The sequence below is a fragment of the Mugil cephalus genome, chromosome 23 (assembly GCF_022458985.1).
Source record: "Mugil cephalus isolate CIBA_MC_2020 chromosome 23, CIBA_Mcephalus_1.1, whole genome shotgun sequence".
Lineage (NCBI taxonomy): Eukaryota > Metazoa > Chordata > Actinopteri > Mugiliformes > Mugilidae > Mugil > Mugil cephalus.
The window spans coordinates 2,044,220-2,066,978 of NC_061792.1; the positions used below are offsets into that span (position 1 = coordinate 2,044,220).

The 22,759-nt window shown below is 42.3% G+C and overlaps 1 protein-coding gene, 1 long non-coding RNA gene and 1 pseudogene across 2 annotated transcripts in view; 2 read left to right on the top strand and 1 right to left on the bottom strand.

Moving 5' to 3' along the window:
- LOC125001199 (NLR family CARD domain-containing protein 3-like) overlaps positions 1–22,759 on the top strand; it is a 283,132-nt gene that overhangs the window by 207,602 nt on the left and 52,771 nt on the right. The window lies entirely within an intron of this gene.
- On the bottom strand, positions 125–1,931 carry LOC125000728. The gene is made up of 3 exons (XR_007111373.1): positions 1,750–1,931; positions 1,181–1,257; positions 125–763 (listed from the first exon to the last, which is right to left on the bottom strand). It is a non-coding gene; the product is annotated as an uncharacterized LOC125000728 (long non-coding RNA).
- LOC125002185 lies at positions 3,424–3,542 on the top strand (annotated as a pseudogene).

Here is a 22,759-nt window from a genome sequence, read left to right on the forward strand (position 1 = left end):
TTTCCGGGTGAGGTTTTTAAAGGGGTTTCACACCTGTGGTTTTTTTTTGGGTTCTTTGGTTTCCGGGATGCTGTTTAAAATCTGTCTGACCTCATGTTCATCATTGACCTCTGCAGTCCCTCCCTCTGTGATGTAGAGCTCTGTGTAGATCTCATTCAGGTTAGTTGATTTTCCAGCTTTAGCAATCCCCTCAAACACAGACTGGAACTTCTCCTTCAGAGCAGATTTAAGTTTACGTCGACACTCATCATGAGCATCTGAACGACACAACAATAGATAATCAGACCATCTGATGTGTTGTAGAGCAGTTTACTGTGCACAGTATCAAAAAACACTAACTGGAACCTTGGAATGATCTACATTTACTCATGAACGTGTCCTCACATCTGGTCAGATCTTCTTCTCAGTTACAGGTTCAACCAAATGGGATTTATTTAAATATCAAAAAAAAAACAATAAAAAAAAAAAAGGCCTCACCTTTCTGAGCAGTTTGAACAAAGGGCAAACCCAGGTGATGGGAAAGAGCAGGATCTATGGACTGAAGATGCCGGATCAACTTCCTGCAGGCTTCCTCTCCCTTTCTCTTCACAGTGTCAATGAAGTGGCGTACCCTGTCTGCTCTGACTGAGTTCTTCTCAGATATCGATTCTTTCTCCAAATCAGTCAAGACACTGTCTGTTACGAGAGCCTCCAGGAGCTGTGTAAGGACTTCTATCGACAACCCTTTCCACAAACTCAGTCCTCATGCCGGCAACCAACTTCTCTACAGGAACAAGGGCACAAGCATCTCAGGGATTTGTAGCAGTGTAGTGTTTACAGTGGAGCAGTACACTTCATCCCATTCACTTGACCCCTTTCATAGCATCTTTTTTATCCCATCTCCTTCAAACATTTTTATCCCATCCTGTCCAGCCCTCTAATTTCATCTCTCTGACCTTCTATTCTGACCAATTAACACCTGTTGTTTTTAGTGAAATCACTAACATCCCTCAAACCGTCTTGACCCATCCCATCCCCTCCGTCTCTTTTCATCCCACTCATGAATTCACCACTGAATACTGACTGATACAAACAGTTGCTGTTTTGTGATTCCATGTTGGACCGTTTTATTTTAATCAGATCATCTCTACCTCTCACCTGAGCTTCAGTTTCAACTCAAGATAACATGGTAAAAATATACCTGCTGTAACAACAGCTTCATTGTCCACCAGTGGATATTCATTCTGGTCCTCAGAGTCAGGTCTGAGGGGCTGGAGGCTGCCGAGAGATGGAGGAGATGGTTTTACTGATGGATGGCTGACAGGTCTGTGTAGAAGTTTCTGAGAACTCAGTCATCTTAACTCTGACAACATGTTAATATGTTCTCTGAATCCACAGAGTTCATTCTAAGGTAGTTTGTCCTCATGGAGGCCCTTCTGTTTTGTCGTAACATGGTGCAGTAGTACTGCAGTAGTTGTACTTCTAGTAGTTATTGTGTAAGTAGTACAGTGGACCAGGGAACCAGTATCTCCCATCTCTGAATGTTTCTAATCAACATCCTGTAGAAGTGACAATAAACCATGACTATGAATGAAATCCTCAAACACTGAGCTGGAACTACACCATGCACAGAAAGATCCTCCTGGTGTGAGCAGGCTGTGGTTGTTCAGCGAAGCTTCAGTCTAGATCTGGACTCTTAATGTTTCTATCCAGTGTCCTGGTGTCCTGACTGACACTTTAACTAACAACACTTAGAGATGGTCCTCTCACCTCTGAGCTTCGCTCTGGTCCATTGCTGCTGGATTCACATCAGCTCACACTTTGTCCTTCACCTGCAGAGAAAACACACGTCATTCATGAGAACATCCACTGGAACCATCTCTGCTGGTTGTAGCTTCTACTATCAATCCACTAGATGAACCCATGGGGGAAACACATGAAGCCTTCACTGAGACGAGTCCGACCAGAACCTCCAGCCCTTAATATTCAGTCACTTCAATGCTGGTTACGCATTTCACAGATGTCAGATGACAGACACACATCTTCACTTGAGCCACAAGCTCTTAAGAGGTGGAGTTAAAGTACTCAGGGTTTCTTTCACCACTTCACCACCTCAATGTGATGTTAATCTGGAGTTCCTGTATGGGCCACCAGAGGGTTTAAATGACCACCCAGCATCATCTGTATAGTAAGTAGTGTGTTCATCATCAGCCTCTTGAAACTAGAGCTAAAACACTGCAGTCAATGAACATCAGTATTAATGGGATGTGGACAGTTGTAGTTCCTGACAGTGCCCAATGAGGGCCTGATCATCACAGTAAACTGACTTCATGCAGTTTCATCGCTTCACCACCAAGGGAGACACATCCCACTGTAAAACTTGGTCATGAGGAGATACACTGTCCTGATTCTGAAATAATTCTGGTCCTGGTCCAGGTCTTCCAGGTGGGAACATCACTTGAACCACATCCCTGACCGAAACTGTTTCTAACCTCCATCAAAGAATCAAATGGAATAAAAAGTTCCTTTCTTCACCAGGAAAATATTCTGTCAGACCGGTCGGAGTCAGATATTAAACTCAACCACTGCTGCTCTTTAAAGGGTTCACTCATCACTGGTTAATGTCCACTTTACTCAACAGTCACATTACAGTAAACTTGATTCAAACAGCAGCTCTACACAGAATAGAGGAAATGGAGCTGAAAAGGTCTGTGGAATCATGGGGAGATTTAAACACCCTTCACAATTCACCTCTGACTCATAAATTTAGAAAACATTAAAAACTCATTAACTCATAAACTCATTCGTTACCTTCAAGGGGAGGTTGACACGAGAAACGATCTGAGAATCGATGCTGTTAAAAGTTAGACCAGGAAACACCCAGAGAGCAGACCGCCTTGAATACCAGTGCTGTAAAGCTTTTCATTTTCATCAGGAGACAAAGGTACATTTACAACACAAAATACATGCAATGATCATTTGAAACCCCCTTATAATACTACTTATGACATTTGACATTGCTTACGGCCATACCAACCTGAACACGCCCGATCTCGGAAACTAAGCACCGGTCGGAGCCTGTTAGACTTGGATGGGAGACCGCCTGGGAAATACCAGGTGCGTAAAGCTTATTCATTTTCCCTCAGGAGACATGGTAACATTTACATCATCAAAATACATGCAATGATCATTTTGACCACTTTAAAATACTACTTTAGTGACATTTGACATTGCTTAACGGCCATACCAACCTCAAAAAACACCCCGATCTCGAACTAAGCAACGGTCGGATTGCCTGGTTAGTACTTGGATGGAGACGCCTGCGAATACCAGTGCTGTAACTTTTCATTTTCATCAGGAGACATGGTAACATTTACATCATCAAAATACATGCAATGATGATTTTGACCACTTATATATACTGCGTTTGTGACAATCACCATTGCTTACGGCCATACCAACCTGAACAAACCCAGTGTCATCTGATCTCGGAAGATTAGCAGAGTTGGGCCTGGTTAGTACTTGGATGGGAGACCGCCTGGGAATACCAGGTGCTGTAAGCTTTTCATTCTCATCAGGAGACATGGTAACATTTACATCATCAAAATACATGCAATGATCAATGATCACTTTAATACTGATTAAGTGACATTTGACGTTGCTTACGGCCATACCAACCTGAACAAGCCTGATCCGAAACTAAGCACTGTCGGCGACTGGTAGTAACTGAATGGGAACCGCCTGGGAATACCAAAGGGGCTGTAAGCCCTTTCATTTTCATCAGGAGACATGGTAACATTTACATCATCAAAATACAATCAATGATCATTTGACCACTTATATATACTAGCGTTTGTGACAGTTAACGTTGCTTACGGCCATACCACCCTGAAACAGCCTGATCTCGTCTGATCCCCGGAAGCTAAGCAGGTCTGGCCTGGGTTTGGACTTGAATGGAAACTGCCCGTGGGGGAAAAACCAGGTCCGTAGCCTTTCATTTTCATCCCCGGGGACACAGGAACCCTTTACATCATCCAAAATACATGCAATGATCATTTGACCATTATATATACTGATTTAGTGACATTTGACATTGCTTACGCCATACCAACCTGAACAAAGCCCATCTCGACTGATCTCGGAAGCTAAGCACGGTCGGGCCTGGTTAGTACTCTGGATGGGAACCGCCTGGGAATACTAGGTGCTGTAAGCCTTTCATTTTCATCAGGAGACATGGTAACATATTACATCATCAAAATACATGCAATGATTTATTTTTAGCACTTATAATACTGCGTTTGTGACAGTTTACCATGGCTTACGGCCATACCAACCTGAACAATCCCATTTCGTCGATCTCGAAGATAAGCTGGACGGCCCTGGTTAGTACTTGGATGGGAGACCGCCTGGGTATACCAGTGCTGTAAGCTTTTCATTTCATCAGGAGACATGTAACATTACATCATCCCAAAAAACATGCAATGATCATTTTGACCCACTTAATATACGCTTTTGTGACTGACAAAATGGCTTAAGGGCATACCACACTGAACACACCCAGTGTCCCTCTGATCTCGAAGTTTAGCAGGGTCGGGCGAGTTAGTACTTGAATGGACTGCCCGGGAATACCAGTCCTGAAGCCTTTCCCTTTTCATCAGGGACACAGGAACATTTCCATCATCATAATACATGCAATATTGATTTTGATCACTTATATATACCGCTTTTGTGACTGACACCATACCACCTCGTAAGACGCCCGTGTATGGGTGTCCCTTCTGCTTTCAGTTTTAAGTCTAACAGAATCTACGGACCCACCTAGGTTTTATAAAACAAACTTCAATAAGATCAAAGGCAAAGATTCTATGCCATCATGATCAAAGGAAAACATTTCATGACATCTTCATCAAGGAAAACAATTGGGGGCATCATCAAAGGAAGACATCCCATGACGTCATCGCCCTGTTTCATCCATCGTTTCTTTTGTATGTGCGTGAGCATGCACGGAACTACGTATGGATGTAACGTTACCCCATGTGCGCGCATGTAGTCGCACGTGCGTCTGTACGTGCGCGAAAACAACACACAAGAATTAGACCAACATGCTCCCATAACTGTGTGTAAAGGTTTGTTTAAGCCTCATCCACATTGTATAATCAATATGTTTGTGTCACGTGTAGTTTAATCATGTGCGGCTGATTCTTTATCGTATTTCCTTCTGAGGTACATAATGGTCTAGCAGGAACCTATTAACAGCGCTACTTGTGGCTTTACTACACAATGATCTAAGTATTATGTAAATGATTTCTTTTTTGCGTTTCTTTCGGGCAATACAGCAAACCCCAACGTCTGAGGTGGTAGCCGGCGTGTGCTGTCGAGATTTGTCATTAGAAATATTGACAAGTGGTTTCCTAACATTGCTTGTATTTTGCATCAATTTGCTGTTGTCCACAATTTGAACTGACGCCGAAATAAAACGAGGACAGTGGAGATAACGTGGTCGTTAGCATACGGTGGAGTGGGGAGCTAACTACGGGGCTAAGTTAACGTGCTAACGGCCAATTTCAATGTGTCAGAATGTGTCTGTATGTATGTTAGTATTTTATTTTTATTTAACCTTTGTTTACCTAGGCAAGCAATTAAGAACAGTTTTACCGGCTGTAGTTGTGTTGTCATTTTATTGCTGTAAGTTTTCTGTTTGTCTTGGAACAGGCTAACCGGTTTAGCACGTTGTGATGCTGCGAACTGGTACAGCGTTAAATAGTTGTACAACTACAACTATAGCCGCAGAGTCAACCTTAACATATTTGAGTGTTTATGCTCTAATGCTGGACTTTTTATGAGACATGTATAAAAGAGTGATCTATGAAAATAAAAAAGACCCCAGTTAGTTGTCATTAGATGTACTGAATCACTTGAATCTTGAATTAGAGATAAGGCAGGACTATTTTACGTTATTCCCCGTGGAGAAATGAAGGTTTTACAGACAATGCAAAATGATAAAACAAACCAAAACCAAAGGAGAGAAACTATATAAAAGTAAATATGGTAAAGGTACAAAAATAATTACATCTACTACTATTTATTACTAATACTGATACAGTTGGTAGAAGAGTGGTAGTGGTGATTTTGGTTGCTCATGCCAAAATCTGACGACATATATTATCATATCAATAGTACCATCGGACGGCAGTGTTATAGATCTCACTATGTGACACTCAAGATTGAAAGGTGTTAATGAAAACTTTGATCGAGGAACCTAAATGAAAACACAACCAGAGTGAGAGAAAAGAAAATGATCACAGAAAACAGAAGAAATTTGGAAAATCTTTCCCACACTCTCTCTTCCTAGCGCACTCCTCGCAAAATTTACATAGAATGTGCCATAGAATGTTTTCCTTCATGATGTCATAGAATTCTGTCCTTTCATCAAATCTTTTCCTTTGGCCATGATGGCATAGAATCTTTGCCTTTGATCTTACTGAAAGTTTGTTTTATACAAGCCTCTATGGATCTGTACATTCTTTAGTGCTTCTCAGAGTTACAAATTGACTGCAAGCAAGACAAGGAACACACTTGAATAGAGCATGGTTCATTGATTTTCGTCCAAAGTTTTACAAAACATTTCCCGAATAACAAGCATCAATGGCAACCAACAAAACAGCAAAAGAGCTGAATATCTCAGTAGGGAGCACTCTGGGAAATTGCCTGAAAGTGCAATCTTTCCTCAGAGAGGGCGGCTTTGAATTTGTTACCATTTTCATCAGGAGACATGGTAACATTTACATCATCAAAATACATGCAATGATCATTTTGACCACTTATATGTACCAGCTTTTGTGACTGACACCACACCACCTCGTAAGACGCCCGTGTTTGCTTGTCTCGCTTGCTTTCAGTTTGAAAGTCTAACAGAATCTACGGACCCACCTAGGTTTGTATAAAACAAACTTTCAATAAGATCAAAGGCAAAGATTCTATGCCATCATGATCAAAGGAAAACATTTCATGACATCATCATCAAAGGAAAACAATTGAGGACATCATCAAAGGAAGACATCCCATGACGTCATCGCCCTGTTTCATCCATCGTTTCTTTTGTATGTGCGTGAGCATGCACGGAACTACGTATGGATGTAACGTTACCCCATGTGCGCGCATGTAGTCGCACGTGCGTCTGTACGTGCGCGAAAACAACACACAAGAATTAGACCAACATGCTCCCATAACTGTGTGTAAAGGTTTGTTTAAGCCTCATCCACATTGTATAATCAATATGTTTGTGTCACGTGTAGTTTAATCATGTGCGGCTGATTCTTTATCGTATTTCCTTCTGAGGTACATAATGGTCTAGCAGGAACCTATTAACAGCGCTACTTGTGGCTTTACTACACAATGATCTAAGTATTATGTAAATGATTTCTTTTTTGCGTTTCTTTCGGGCAATACAGCAAACCCCAACGTCTGAGGTGGTACCGGCGTGTGCTGTCGAGATTTGTCATTAGAAATATTGACAAGTGGTTTCCTAACATTGCTTGTATTTTGCATCAATTTGCTGTTGTCCACAATTTGAACTGACGCCGAAATAAAACGAGGACAGTGGAGATAACGTGGTCGTTAGCATACGGTGGAGTGGGGAGCTAACTACGGGGCTAAGTTAACGTGCTAACGGCCAATTTCAATGTGTCAGAATGTGTCTGTATGTATGTTAGTATTTTATTTTTATTTAACCTTTGTTTACCTAGGCAAGCAATTAAGAACAGTTTTACCGGCTGTAGTTGTGTTGTCATTTTTATTGCTGTAAGTTTTCTGTTTGTCTTGGAACAGGCTAACCGGTTTAGCACGTTGTGATGCTGCGAACTGGTACAGCGTTAAATAGTTGTACAACTACAACTATAGCCGCAGAGTCAACCTTAACATATTTGAGTGTTTATGCTCTAATGCTGGACTTTTTATGAGACATGTATAAAAGAGTGATCTATGAAAATAAAAAAGACCCCAGTTAGTTGTCATTAGATGTACTGAATCACTTGAATCTTGAATTAGAGATAAGGCAGGACTATTTTACGTTATTCCCCGTGGAGAAATGAAGGTTTTACAGACAATGCAAAATGATAAAACAAACCAAAACCAAAGGAGAGAAACTATATAAAAGTAAATATGTTAAAGGTACAAAAATAATTACATCTACTACTATTTATTACTAATACTGATACAGTTGGTAGAAGAGTGGTAGTGGTGATTTTGGTTGCTCATGCCAAAATCTGACAACATATATCATCATATCAATATTACCATCGGACAGCAGTGTTATAGATCTCACTATGTGACACTCAAGATTGAAAGGTGTTAATGAAAACTTTGATCGAGGAACCTAAATGAAAACACAACCGGAGTGAGAGAAAAGAAAATGATCACAGAAAACAGAAGAAATTTGGAAAATCTTTCCCACACTCTCTCTTCCTAGCGCACTCCTCACAAAATTTACATAGAATGTGCCATAGAATGTTTTTCCTTCATGATGTCATAGAATTCTGTCCTTTCATCAAATCTTTTCCTTTGGCCATGATGGCATAGAATCTTTGCCTTTGATCTTACTGAAAGTTTGTTTTATACAAGCCTCTGTGGATCTGTACATTCTTTAGTGCTTCTCAGAGTTACAAATTGACTGCAAGCAAGACAAGGAACACACTTGAATAGAGCATGGTTCATTGATTTTCGTCCAAAGTTTTACAAAACATTTCCCGAATAACAAGCATCAATGGCAACCAACAAAACAGCAAAAGAGCTGAATATCTCAGTAGGGAGCACTCTGGGAAATTGCCTGAAAGTGCAATCTTTCCTCAGAGAGGGCGGCTTTGAATTTGTTACCATTTTCATCAGGAGACATGGTAACATTTACATCATCAAAATACATGCAATGATCATTTTGACCACTTATATGTACCGCTTTTGTGACTGACACCACACCACCTCGTAAGACGCCCGTGTTTGCTTGTCTCGCTTGCTTTCAGTTTGAAAGTCTAACAGAATCTACGGACCCACCTAGGTTTGTATAAAACAAACTTTCAATAAGATCAAAGGCAAAGATTCTATGCCATCATGATCAAAGGAAAACATTTCATGACATCATCATCAAAGGAAAACAATTGAGGACATACATCAAAGGAAGACATCCCATGACGTCATCGCCCTGTTTCATCCATCGTTTCTTTTGTATGTGCGTGAGCATGCACGGAACTACGTATGGATGTAACGTTATCCCATGTGCGCGCATGTAGTCGCACGTGCGTCTGTACGTGCGCGAAAACAACACACAAGAATTAGACCAACATGCTCCCATAACTGTGTGTAAAGGTTTGTTTAAGCCTCATCCACATTGTATAATCAATATGTTTGTGTCACGTGTAGTTTAATCATGTGCGGCTGATTCTTTATCGTATTTCCTTCTGAGGTACATAATGGTCTAGCTGGAACCTATTAACAGCGCTACTTGTGGCTTTACTACACAATGATGTAAGTATTATGTAAATGATTTCTTTTTTGCGTTTCTTTCGGGCAATACAGCAAACCCCAACGTCTGAGGTGGTAGCCGACGTGTGCTGTCGAGATTTGTCATTAGAAATATTGACAAGTGGTTTCCTAACATTGCTTGTATTTTGCATCAATTTGCTGTTGTCCACAATTTGAACTGACGCCGAAATAAAACGAGGACAGTGGAGATAACGTGGTCGTTAGCATACGGTGGAGTGGGGAGCTAACTACGGGGCTAAGTTAACGTGCTAACGGCCAATTTCAATGTGTCAGAATGTGTCTGTATGTATGTTAGTATTTTATTTTTATTTAACCTTTGTTTACCTAGGCAAGCAATTAAGAACAGTTTTAACGGCTGTAGTTGTGTTGTCATTTTTATTGCTGTAAGTTTTCTGTTTGTCTTGGAACAGGCTAACCGGTTTAGCACGTTGTGATGCTGCCAACTGGTACAGCGTTAAATAGTTGTACAACTACAACTATAGCCGACGAGTCAACCTTAACATATTTGAGTTTTTATGCTCTAATGCTGGACTTTTTATGAGACATGTATAAAAGAGTGATCTATGAAAATAAAAAAGACCCCAGTTAGTTGTCATTAGATGTACTGAATCACTTGAATCTTGAATTAGAGATAAGGCAGGACTATTTTACGTTATTCCCCGTGGAGAAATGAAGGTTTTACAGACAATGCAAAATGATAAAACAAACCAAAACCAAAGGAGAGAAACTATATAAAAGTAAATATGGTAAAGGTACAAAAATAATTACATCTACTACTATTTATTACTAATACTGATACAGTTGGTAGAAGAGTGGTAGTGGTGATTTGGTTGCTCATGCCAAAATCTGACGACATATATTATCATATCAATAGTACCATCGGACGGCAGTGTTATAGATCTCACTATGTGACACTCAAGATTGAAAGGTGTTAATGAAAACTTTGATCGAGGAACCTAAATGAAAACACAACCAGAGTGAGAGAAAAGAAAATGATCACAGAAAACAGAAGAAATTTGGAAAATCTTTCCCACACTCTCTCTTCCTAGCGCACTCCTCGCAAAATTTACATAGAATGTGCCATAGAATGTTTTCCTTCATGATGTCATAGAATTCTGTCCTTTCATCAAATCTTTTCCTTTGGCCATGATGGCATAGAATCTTTGCCTTTGATCTTACTGAAAGTTTGTTTTTATACAAGCCTCTATGGATCTGTACATTCTTTAGTGCTTCTCAGAGTTACAAATTGACTGCAAGCAAGACAAGGAACACACTTGAATAGAGCATGGTTCATTGATTTTCGTCCAAAGTTTTACAAAACATTTCCCGAATAACAAGCATCAATGGCAACCAACAAAACAGCAAAAGAGCTGAATATCTCAGTAGGGAGCACTCTGGGAAATTGCCTGAAAGTGCAATCTTTCCTCAGAGAGGGCGGCTTTGAATTTTTTACCATTTCATCAGGAGACATGGTAACATTTACATCATCAAAATACATGCAATGATCATTTTGACCATTTATATATACTGCTTTAGTGATGTTTGACATTGCTTACGGCCATACCAACCTGAACATGCCCAGGTCCTGTAAGCCTTTCATTTTCATCAGGGGACACAGGAACATTTCCATCATCATGATACATGCAATATTGATTTTGACCACTTATATGTACCGCTTTTGTGACTGACACCATACCACCTCGTAAGACGCCCGTGTTTGCTTGTCTCGCTTGCTTTCAGTTTGAAAGTCTAACAGAATCTACGGACCCACCTAAGTTTGTATAAAACAAACTTTCAATAAGATCAAAGGCAAAGATTCTATGCCATCATGATCAAAGGAAAACATTTCATGACATCATCATCAAAAGAAAACAATTGAGGACATCATCAAAGGAAGACATCCCATGACGTCATCGCCCTGTTTCATCCATCGTTTCTTTTGTATGTGCGTGAGCATGCCCGGAACTACGTACGGATGTAACGTTACTCCATGTGCGTGCATGTAGTCGCATGTGCGTCTGTAGGTGCGCGAAAACAATATACAAAAATTAGACCAACATGCTCCCATAACTGTGTGTAAAGGTTTGTTTAAGCCTCATCCACATTGTATAATCAATATGTTTGTGTCACGTGTAGTTTAATCATGTGCGGCTGATTCTTTATCGTATTTCCTTCTGAGGTACATAATGGTCTAGCTGGAACCTATTAACAGCGCTACTTGTGGCTTTACTACACAATGATGTAAGTATTATGTAAATTAGTTCTGTTTTTGCGTTTCTTTCGGGCAATACAGCAAACCCCAACGTCTGAGGTGGTAGCCGACGTGTGCTGTCGAGATTTGTCATTAGAAATATTGACAAGTGGTTTCCTAACATTGCTTGTATTTTGCATCAATTTGCTGTTGTCCACAATTTGAACTGACGCCGAAATAAAACGAGGCCAGTGGAGATAACGTGGTCGTTAGCATACGGTGGAGTGGGGAGCTAACTACGGGCTAAGTTAACGTGCTAACGGCCAATTTCAAGGTGTCAGAATGTGTCTGTATGTATGTTTAGTATTTTATTTTTTATTTAACCTTTGTTTACCAGGCAAGCAATTAAGAACAGTTTTACCGGCTGTAGTTGTGTTGTCATTTTTATTGCTGTAAGTTTTCTGTTTGTCTTGGAACAGGCTAACCGGTTTAGCACATTGTGATGCTGCGAACTGGTACAGCGTTAAATAGTTGTACAACTACAACTATAGCCGAAGAGTCAACCTTAACATATTTGAGTGTTCATGCTCTAATGCTGGACTTTTTATGAGACATGTATAAAAGAGTGATCTATGAAAATAAAAAAGACCCCAGTTAGTTGTCATTAGATGTACTGAGTCACTTGAATCTTGAATTAGAGATAAGGCAGGACTATTTTACGTTATTCCCCGTGGAGAAAGGAAGGTTTTACAGACAATGCAAAATGATAAAACAAACCAAAACCAAAGGAGAGAAACTATATAAAAGTAAATATGTTAAAGGTACAAAAATAATTACATCTACTACTATTTATTACTAATACTGATACAGTTGGTAGAAGAGTGGTAGTGGTGATTTTGGTTGCTCATGCCAAAATCTGACGACATATATTATCATATCAATAGTACCATCGGACGGCAGTGTTATAGATCTCACTATGTGACACTCAAGATTGAAAGGTGTTAATGAAAACTTTGATCGAGGAACCTCGATGGGATGAGTGATCGCGAGATGCTGTGATCTCACGAGACGGGTGAGGTTTTGAATTGTTACATGGCGGCATAAACGCTGCACGATTAAACCGATTAAATCAAGACTTTAGAGGATAACATCAACAGAGATCCGCGGACTCCACTCGCAATCGAAGAGGCTAAATTAAAACATTGTCATACCGCCAGAGTGGAGGCCCTCGAAAACTTTATCGACGAGTACTACCTGCGGTGCGTCATGGAGCCTTCTGACAATCCGGCCAAGAGAAAGAAAGCTGACTCCTCCACGGACACAAGCGATCTAATAACAGCCGAGGTATCAGTACTTGATTCTATTAATAAAAAACTAGATCTGCTAAGCCTTATGCACCAGGAGATCAAGGATCTCAAGTCAAGCTTAGAATTTTCGTACGATCAGATCGCTAATCTTCAAAGAGATAACGCCGAGCTGTGAGCGGACGTCACCTCCATTTCAGTTGAGGTAAACCAGCTTAAAAAGGAAAATAAACAACTGAAAGAGACTGTCCTGGACATACAGTCAAGGAGTATGCGGGACAACCTAATTTTCTCAGGGATCTCAGAGAGCTCCCCGGACAATCCAGAGGCCCTGATTAAAAAATTCATGACCACCGCTCTCAAGCTGCCAACGGAGACGGTGAATAACATCTCCTTTCACCGCGTTCACCGGCTCGGAGCCCGAGGAGGAAACCGTCCGCATCCCATCATTGCTAAATTTGAACATTTTCAACAGAAGGTACTTGTGAAGAGCAAAGGACGCAAACTCAAAGGTTCCACTTTCGGAATTAACGACCAGTTCCCGAAAGAAATCAACGAGAGGCGTAAAGTGCTGTACCCGATCCTCAAGGATCATCGGCAGAGAGGAAAGAGGGCCGCACTTACAGTGGACAAACTTTACATCGACGGTCAGCTGTTCCGGGATGCAAACATCACCCCCTGGCTCTACTGACGGATAAGTATTAAGAAAAATAAGCCATGTATATTTGTTATTTGTATGCATATTGTAAAGGTGTACATTTGTATATAGAAATATAAATACAAAGAATAGGGAAAAAAAAAAAAAAAAAAAAAACATAAAAGAAAAACCTCACAAAACGTTAATGTATGTCACTCCTCTTACCTTCTCTCACCTCATACATCCCCCCCTGCTATTCTTCTTTCTTTCTTCTCCTTCTGTCCATGTCTCCCTGCCCTCCACACCTACCTCCACTCACCCCCTCACCCCCCCACATATCTCCGACACAATAATTTCCTTTCTCGTGGTGCTAATGTTATTAAGTTAACAATCCATTTTCCAGGAACTGATGCTATTGTTGATACGTATGTATGACATTGTTTGTACCAGGTATAATCAAGTATTCCAACACTCACCTCCTGATTTCTCTCCATTGTCTGTACATCCTTTCATGCTGACAGCAGCAGACGACCCCGTAAAGACGTACAAAATCCTCTATCAACACAACATACAAAGAAGGACTGAATGCTCTCAATCTCAATGTCACAGTTAACTGTTGTCTCTTGGAATGTGCATGGCATTCGCTCGCAGGCAAAAAAAATTAAAATTATGGATTATATCTCCAAATTACAAGCCGATATCTTACTCATTCAAGAAACTCACCTACAAGATTCAGAAAAAAAATCTCTTATAGATCCAAATTTTAACCAAGTTTTTCTCTTCCTGCTTCAACAGCAGACAAAGAGGAGTCTCGATTTTGGTCCATAAGAGACTCGTGTTTACCTTAAACAAATTGATAACAGACACAGAAGGTCGATACATCATCATTCAAGCATCAATCTTTAATAAATTATACACAATTGCTAATATTTATGCCCCGAATAACGATGATCTGGCCTTCTTTCACAAAGTCTTTTCACAATTATCTGACATAGCCGTCACACCCTTTACAATTATTGGAGGGGACTTTAACACAGTCTTGAATCCCTCTCTAGATCGGTCCCATAACTCGACACACATAAAAAAATCACAATCAGCCAAAGTCCTCAAAGAATACATGGATGAGTTTGGACTTGGCGATGGTTGGAGAATCAAAAACCCGACAAAGAGGGAATACACTTTCTTTTCCCCAGTACACCACTCCTTTTCTAGAATTGACTTTTTTTCTGACAAACAATTCTATTGTACAAAGAATCAACACCAGTATACACCCTATCATAATCAGTGATCATGCACCGGTGTCCCTCCACCTTCAAATAGAACCCTCCCTAAAACCATCACCCACATGGCGCCTTAACACCTCATTACTGAGAGACCCTGAATTTGACTCATTAATAAGGAGGGAATGGAAGGGGTTTTTGGAAATAAATGACTCTCCAAATTTATCCCCATCTCTGATTTGGGAAACTGGAAAGCCGTAATCAGAGGCAAAATTATATCTTACTCCTCTTACAAGAAAAAACGGGACCAACAAGCAGAAAAAAACATCGAGGATAAGATTAAAGAAATAACAGAACAATACACCGCAAACCCAAATGAACAATTACGGACCCAACTACAAAATGCGAAACTACAAATTAGAAAATATCTTGACAAAAAAAAACAGAATTCGTACTTCAACAACTTAGATACCAAAATTTTGAGCATAGCAATAAATCAGGCAAATTTCTTGCGAATCAACTCCAACGCAACAGAGAAAAATCTCTTATAAATGCAATTCAGGACTCAAGTGGCAAACACACTCAATCTCCCTGTTGAATTTATGAAACAGTTCTGGTCAGATCTGGCCCCCTTGTTCCTAAGGACTGTTACAGAAATTAAAAACACAGGTTGCATAAGATCCCAAATGAATACTGCTGCAATTAAATTACTTTTAAAACCTGATAAAGACCCAACACTCCCTTCCAGCTATCGCCCTCTGTCATTGATTAATACAGACATAAAATTATTTCCAAAGCACTAGCATCTAGACTAGAGAAAGTAATTTCATCAATAATTCTCAATGACCAAACAGGTTTCATCAAAGGCTGACAATCTACAAATAATGTTAGACGGCTCCTTAACCTGATCAGCATGTCCCAGCGTAGAAATACAGAAGCCATTGTTTTATCACTGGACGCTGAGAAAGCCTTTGATAAAGTTAACCGGGCTTTCCTCTTTGCCACCCTTCAAAATTTCGGCTTTGGAGAGTCATTTATCCACTGGGTTGCTGCACTGTATAATTCACCTAAGGCCACAGTCACCACCAATGGTTTCACATCACAAAGCTTCACCTTACAGAGGGGAACCAGACAAGGATGCCCCCTGTCTCCCCTACTGTTTGCTATATTTATTGAACCGCTCGCATCAGCAATACGTCAGAACTCCAGTATCCAGGGTATCCACTCATCCATCGCTGAACACAAGATCAATCTATATGCTGACGATGTTTTACTTTACTTGCAACAACCTCAGAGATCATTACAGGAAGCTTAATAATTGTATTTCAAAATTTTCAGCCCTCTCTGACTACTCAATCAACTGGTCCAAATCAACAATACTACCAATAACGGACAAAGCATGGGATCCTGCAGACCATAAACCCCAACTACCCTTTTCCATAGGAAATATCAAATACTTGGGCATAAACATCTCACCTAAATTGTCAGAGTTAGTGCAACTGAACTTTGATCCACTTCTGGATAAAATCTGTGATGACCTGAAGCGCTGGACCAATCTTCCTATCTCTCTGATGGACGCATAGCAACAGTTAAAATGAAAATTTTGCCTCAAATTAATTACTTATTCTCCATGATCCCATTCAAACCCACAGCAAAATGGTTCCAGAACCTAGATTCTGCAGTCACCAAATTTTACTCCAAAAACAAACAGACAAAAATTAGCCTCACCACCCTTCAAAAAAATAAATCAGAAGGAGGACTTGATGCACCGAACTTTACAATCTACTACCTGGCAAATCAGCTACAATACATCACCAAATGGATAAACCCAGAGGCAGATTACAATTCGTGGTTAGAAATAGAACAGGCCGACTGCCTCAACATATGCATTTCGGACCTGCCCTTCATTACAATCACCCTTAAGCGTCATAACTGCTTCCAAAACCCCATTATTGCCGCCACCCTGTCGGCTTGGTGGAAGAGTCTAGAGACCACAGGATCCCTGCTGGAACCCTGTGGGTTCTCCCCAATTTGGCACAACCCTGACTTTGTGATTAACAAAGTCCCTCTTCACCTCAGCACTTGGAAGCATAAAGGAATAACCCACCTCCATCACCTCTTCCAGGGGAACTTACTTATGAATCACAGAGATTTATTTGATACGTTTGAAATAAGAAATGGAAACTTCCTCCAATACCTACAGGTGACCAAGACAATCAGAAAGAAAATCCCAGTGCTCCAGAACTGCATACAGCCACCACAATTCGTCACCAACATTAAAAAACTCACACCGAAAAAGAAAAAACCCTCTCTTTAATATATAAGCTGCTATCAACCACACATTTAATACATGTACCAATATCAAAATGGGAAGCCGATCTTTCCCTGTCTACAGACTTTGATTTCTGGACTCAGATCTGCCAAAATATATTTAAAATGACCAAAAACTCGAATTTACAGCTGATCCAGTTTAAAGTACTCCACAGATCACACACAACTCAATACAAGATGTATAGAATGGGCTTCTCCCAATCCGACAAATGTACGCAATGCACCCAAAACTATTCAGATTCTTATTTCCACGCTCTCTGGCACTGTTCTCCGGTACAGCACTTCTGGTCACTTGTAACACAGAAACTCGCCTTAATTTTGGACTGCAGAATCCCATTAACCCCTAACTTGTGCCTCATTGGTGACCTGGAAACAATCAGTCTTCCTCACCATCTATCACAATCTGTCCTTGTAGCTCTCACCATCGCCAAGAAAACAATCCTTATGAACTGGAAGAACAAACAGTCACTAAACATTTCCCAGTGGTTGAACCTTCTTTCCGATTATATATCATTGGAGAAAATATCTGCTACCCGAAAAAATCAGTTGACTCTGTTTGCCAAAAAATGGTCTGTATTCTGCGACTCCCTCAACCTTAATTTACATCTAGACTTTGCCTGCTAGCTTTTGCCACTTCTGTACCACTTACTGTAATGCTATAATAATATTTCTCTTACAGTGATGAATGTCGTTATGGAAAAGATTTTATTGCCCTCTCCATCCAGGTTCACTAAGGAGGATCCCCGGACCACAACACCTTGAGCATGCATTAGGGGTGCCCTACTCCTTCTCACCCCTGGTTGACTTCCGGCCCTGAGCGGTTTTACCCGGCTGGCCTCCCTCTCCCCCACGTGGGGTGGCAATGGAGACTTGCCTGGGGTTCCCTGTGGCTTCGGCGCTTGCTCACTTTCCTGGGGTCGTGGGGTATCGGTGGCCGACTCTCCCTGGATCTCCTGGTGGGCCTTGGCGGTCTGGGCTGGCGGGCTCCCTGTCCCCTCCTCTCCCTCCCTCTGCGGCGCCCTCCTCCCTTCGCCCCGCTCCTCCTCCGGCCCCTCCTTCCTTCCGCTGGTGGCTGGGCCCTCGCTGGTCGTGGGGGGCCTTCCTGGGGTCCGGGGGGCCCCGTAGGTCGGGGCCACGCCCGGCGCCTTGGGGTCGGAGCCTGAGGGTGTGGGGGGCTGCCTGAGTACCACCCTGGGCGTGTCCGGTCGCTCCGTCGCGCTGGGGCTGGGGGGGCTGTGGGGGGTGGGGTCTCCGTCCGCCTTGGGGGCACCCCTGCCACCCCGGGGGGTGGCTGATGCCATTGCTCGGCTGGTCGGTGTTGGTTCTTCGGGGTTTCCTGGGGGTCTGTCGCATCCTGGTTGCTGTTCTGGGTGGGGCGGGGTCTGGTCGGGGACTTCCTGAGTCCTGGGGGCCCTCGCCCCGTCTGTGGGTCCCATGGGCAGCTGTTGCGCCTTGGCCCTGCTGCCGGGGACTTGGCCCTCACTTGCCTGCCTCCTAAATTGCACTCACCTCACACTCCACCATACACTATGTCGCCCATTACAACCAAGGCTAGATACACCACACACACACCCTTCCCAAGTTTTTAATGCACCTCACCTTAGGGGTCCACCCAGGATCGGTCAGGGTCAGGGCAGGCTGCAGGACAGTAGTGTGCTGCAGTCCTCTGACCCACCTGACCCTCCTGTTTGCCCCCTGTCTTAATGCACCACACCACATCCAGGGTCACAGGGTCACGGTGTAGGGGCTTGCTTCCTCATCAGGGACTGAGGAAGCACAGTAATAGTGACACTGTAACTTTCATTATCCATTGGCACGGCTTGGGGGCCTGGTCCTCCGCTAGCAGGGGGATCTTGGGCTGGCGGTCTGTGGCCCCACGGCCGTTGGTAGGGGTATCTACCTAGGTTCTCTGGTGTCCTCTTGGCCTGGCTTTGTCTCCTGGTGCTGCGTGGCGACGGGTTCGTGGCGGCTTCCTTGGGTACCCGGTTGTTCCGGTATCGACTGGTTCGGGTGGTGGCTTGGTGCTTCCCCTCTCCCTTCGATGGGGGGCTGGGGTCTCTCCCTGGCGGATAGGGGTTCTCTCTTCCCGTGGTCTCCCTGGCCCGGGTGCGCCAGGGGCATGGGGCCGGCTCCCTGGCCCCCCTGCTCGGATGGCCCGTCCCTGGTTGGGCGCTGGGCCGGTGCCCGTCTGCGGGGGCTTTGCTGGGCTCCTGGGGAGTCCTCTCGGCTGGAGAGGTGTCCATGGCTGCCCTGCGGGCGGGGGGTGGGGTCTTTGGGGGGGGGGGGTTGGCGGCGGTGGGTGGACGGGCTGCGGTGGCTGGGGGGTGTAGGGGGTATGGGGGGCTGCTCTGGCCTGCACCGACTTGTGCTCGCTTGGTTGGTCTGGGGGTGTTGGTCATCGCTCGCCATCTGCGCTGGGGTGTGGCTTGCCCCGTGGCTACAGTGGTTCTCTGGTCCTGTCACCTATGCGCCCCACACTGGGGTGGAGGCTCTCGGGCGCTGGGGCTTCTGACCTGACTCTGGGCCCTGGTAATGGTCTCACTCATATTTAGGGAATGCCCACATGCATGTGTGTTGTCACCTGCCAGCCCGTGCTGGATCACATCAAAAAGAATTGATGAGTCCCGGCTATTAAGGGCTGGATTATTGTTTTCACTCTATCACTACGTGCCCTATGGCAGACTTCTCTCCTTCCATTGGGACACACTTACCCCCCCCTGGACTCTCTCATCTCTCCAGAGATGACTGTACCCAGTCATACTTGAGTGAGGTGACTTGGGAAGCACAGAACCCTGCACTCCACTAGTTCCTACCAGCACCACATGTATCTCCTCCACTGTCCATCCTTCTACATCTTTCTTTCCTTTGTTCCCACCCTCTATCCACTGAGGTGTAGCACTGCCCTCCCTGCCACACAAGGTCACTACACTCAATAAAGATCAACAGGACAGTTCTCAGGGAGGGCTGGTGATGGTCACACTCACGCACTGAAGTAATAAAGCTTTCAACTGCAAGAATATAACTGCATCAACCTCATATAATGTTGACACCCTGTGGTGTTCAACTATGCAGACAAATGCAGATAAAAAAAAAAAAAAAAAAAAAAAAAAAAAAAAGATCGAGGAACCTAAATGAAAACACAACCAGAGTGAGAGAAAAGAAAATGATCACAGAAAACAGAAGAAATTTGGAAAATCTTTCCCACACTCTCTCTTCCTAGCGCACTCCTCGCAAAATTTACATAGAATGTGCCATAGAATGTTTTCCTTTATGATGTCATAGAATTCTGTCCTTTCATCAAATCTTTTCCTTTGGCCATGATGGCATAGAATCTTTGCCTTTGATCTTACTGAAAGTTTGTTTTATACAAGCCTCTGTGGATCTGTACATTCTTTAGTGCTTCTCAGAGTTACAAATTGACTGCAAGCAAGACAAGGAACACACTTGAATTGAGCATGGTTCATTGATTTTCGTCCAAAGTTTTACAAAACATTTCCTGAATAACAAGCATCAATGGCAACCAACAAAACAGCAAAAGAGCTGAATATCTCAGTAGGGAGCACCTGGAAATTGCATGAAAGTGCAATCTTTCCTCAGAGAGGGCGGCTTTGAATTTGTTACCATTTTCATCAGGAGACATGGTAACATTTACATCATCAAAATACATGCAATGATCATTTTGACCACTTATATATACGCTTTAGTGATGTTTGACATTGCTTAACGGCCATATACCAACCTGAACACGCCCAGGTCCTGTAAGCCTTTCATTTTCATCAGGGGACACAGGAACATTTCCATCATCATAATACATGCAATATTGATTTTGACCACTTATATGTACCAGCTTTTGTGACTGACACCATACCACCCTCGTAAGACGCCCGTGTTTGCTTGTCTCGCTTGCTTTCAGTTTGAAAGTCTAACAGAATCTACGACCCACCTAGGTTTGTATAAAACAAACTTTCAATAAGATCAAAGGCAAAGATTCTATGCCATCATGATCAAAGGAAAACATTTCATGACATCATCATCAAAAAAAACAATTGAGGACATCATCAAAGGAAGACATCCCATGACGTCATCGCCCTGTTTCATCCATCGTTTCTTTGTATGTGCGTGAGCATGCACGGAACTACGTATGGATGTAACGTTACTCCATGTGCGCGCATGTAGTCGCACGTGCGTCTGTACGTGCGCGAAAACAACACACAAGAATTAGACCAACATGCTCCCATAACTGTGTGTAAAGGTTTGTTTAAGCCTCATCCACATTGTATAATCAATATGTTTGTGTCACGTGTAGTTTAATCATGTGCGCTGATTCTTTATCGTATTTCCCTCTGAGGTACATAATGGTCTAGCTGGAACCTATTAACAGCGCTACTTGTGGCTTTACTACACAATGTTGTAAGTATAATAGAAATTAGTTCTTTTTTTGCGTTTCTTTCGGGCAATACAGCAAACCCCAACGTCTGAGGTGGTAGCCGACGTGTGCTGTCGAGATTTGTCATTAGAAATATTGACAAGTGGTTTCCTAACATTGCTTGTATTTTGCATCAATTTGCTGTTGTCCACAATTTGAACTGACGCTGAAATAAAACGAGGCCAGTGGAGATAATGTGGTCGTTAGCATACGGTGGAGTGGGGAGCTAACTACGGGGCTAAGTTAACGTGCTAACGGCCAATTTCAATGTGTCAGAATGTGTCTGTATGTACGTTAGTATTTTATTTTTATTTAACCGTTGTTTACCTAGGCAAGCAATTAAGAACAGTTTTACCGGCTGTAGTTGTGTTGTCATTTGTATTGCTGTAAGTTTTCTGTTTGTCTTGGAACAGCTAACCGGCAGGACTATTTTACGTTATTCCCCGTGGAGAAATTAAGGTTTTACAGACAATGCAAAATGATAAAACAAACCACAACCAAAGGAGAGAAACTATATAAAAGTAAATATGTTAAAGGTACAAAAATAATTACATCTACTACTATTTATTACTAATACTGATACAGTTGGTAGAAGAGTGGTAGTGGTGATTTTGGTTGCTCATGCCAAAATCTGACGACATATATTATCATATCAATAGTACCATCAGACGGCAGTGTTATAGATCTCACTATGTGACACTCAAGATTGAAAGGTGTTAATGAAAACTTTGATCGAGGAACCTAAATGAAAACACAACCAGAGTGAGAGAAAAGAAAATTATCACAGAAAACAGAAGAAATTTGGAAAATCTTTCCCACACTCTCTCTTCCTAGCGCACCTCCTCACAAAAGTTACATAGAATGTGCCATAGAATGTTTTCCTTCATGATGTCATAGAATTCTGTCCTTTCATCAAATCTTTTCCTTTGGCCATGATGGCATAGAATCTTTGCCTTTGATCTTACTGAAAGTTTGTTTTATACAAGCCTCTGTGGATCTGTACATTCTTTAGTGCTTCTCAGAGTTACAAATTGACTGCAAGCAAGACAAGGAACACACTTGAATAGAGCATGGTTCATTGATTTTCGTCCAAAGTTTTACAAAACATTTCCCGAATAACAAGCATCAATGGCAACC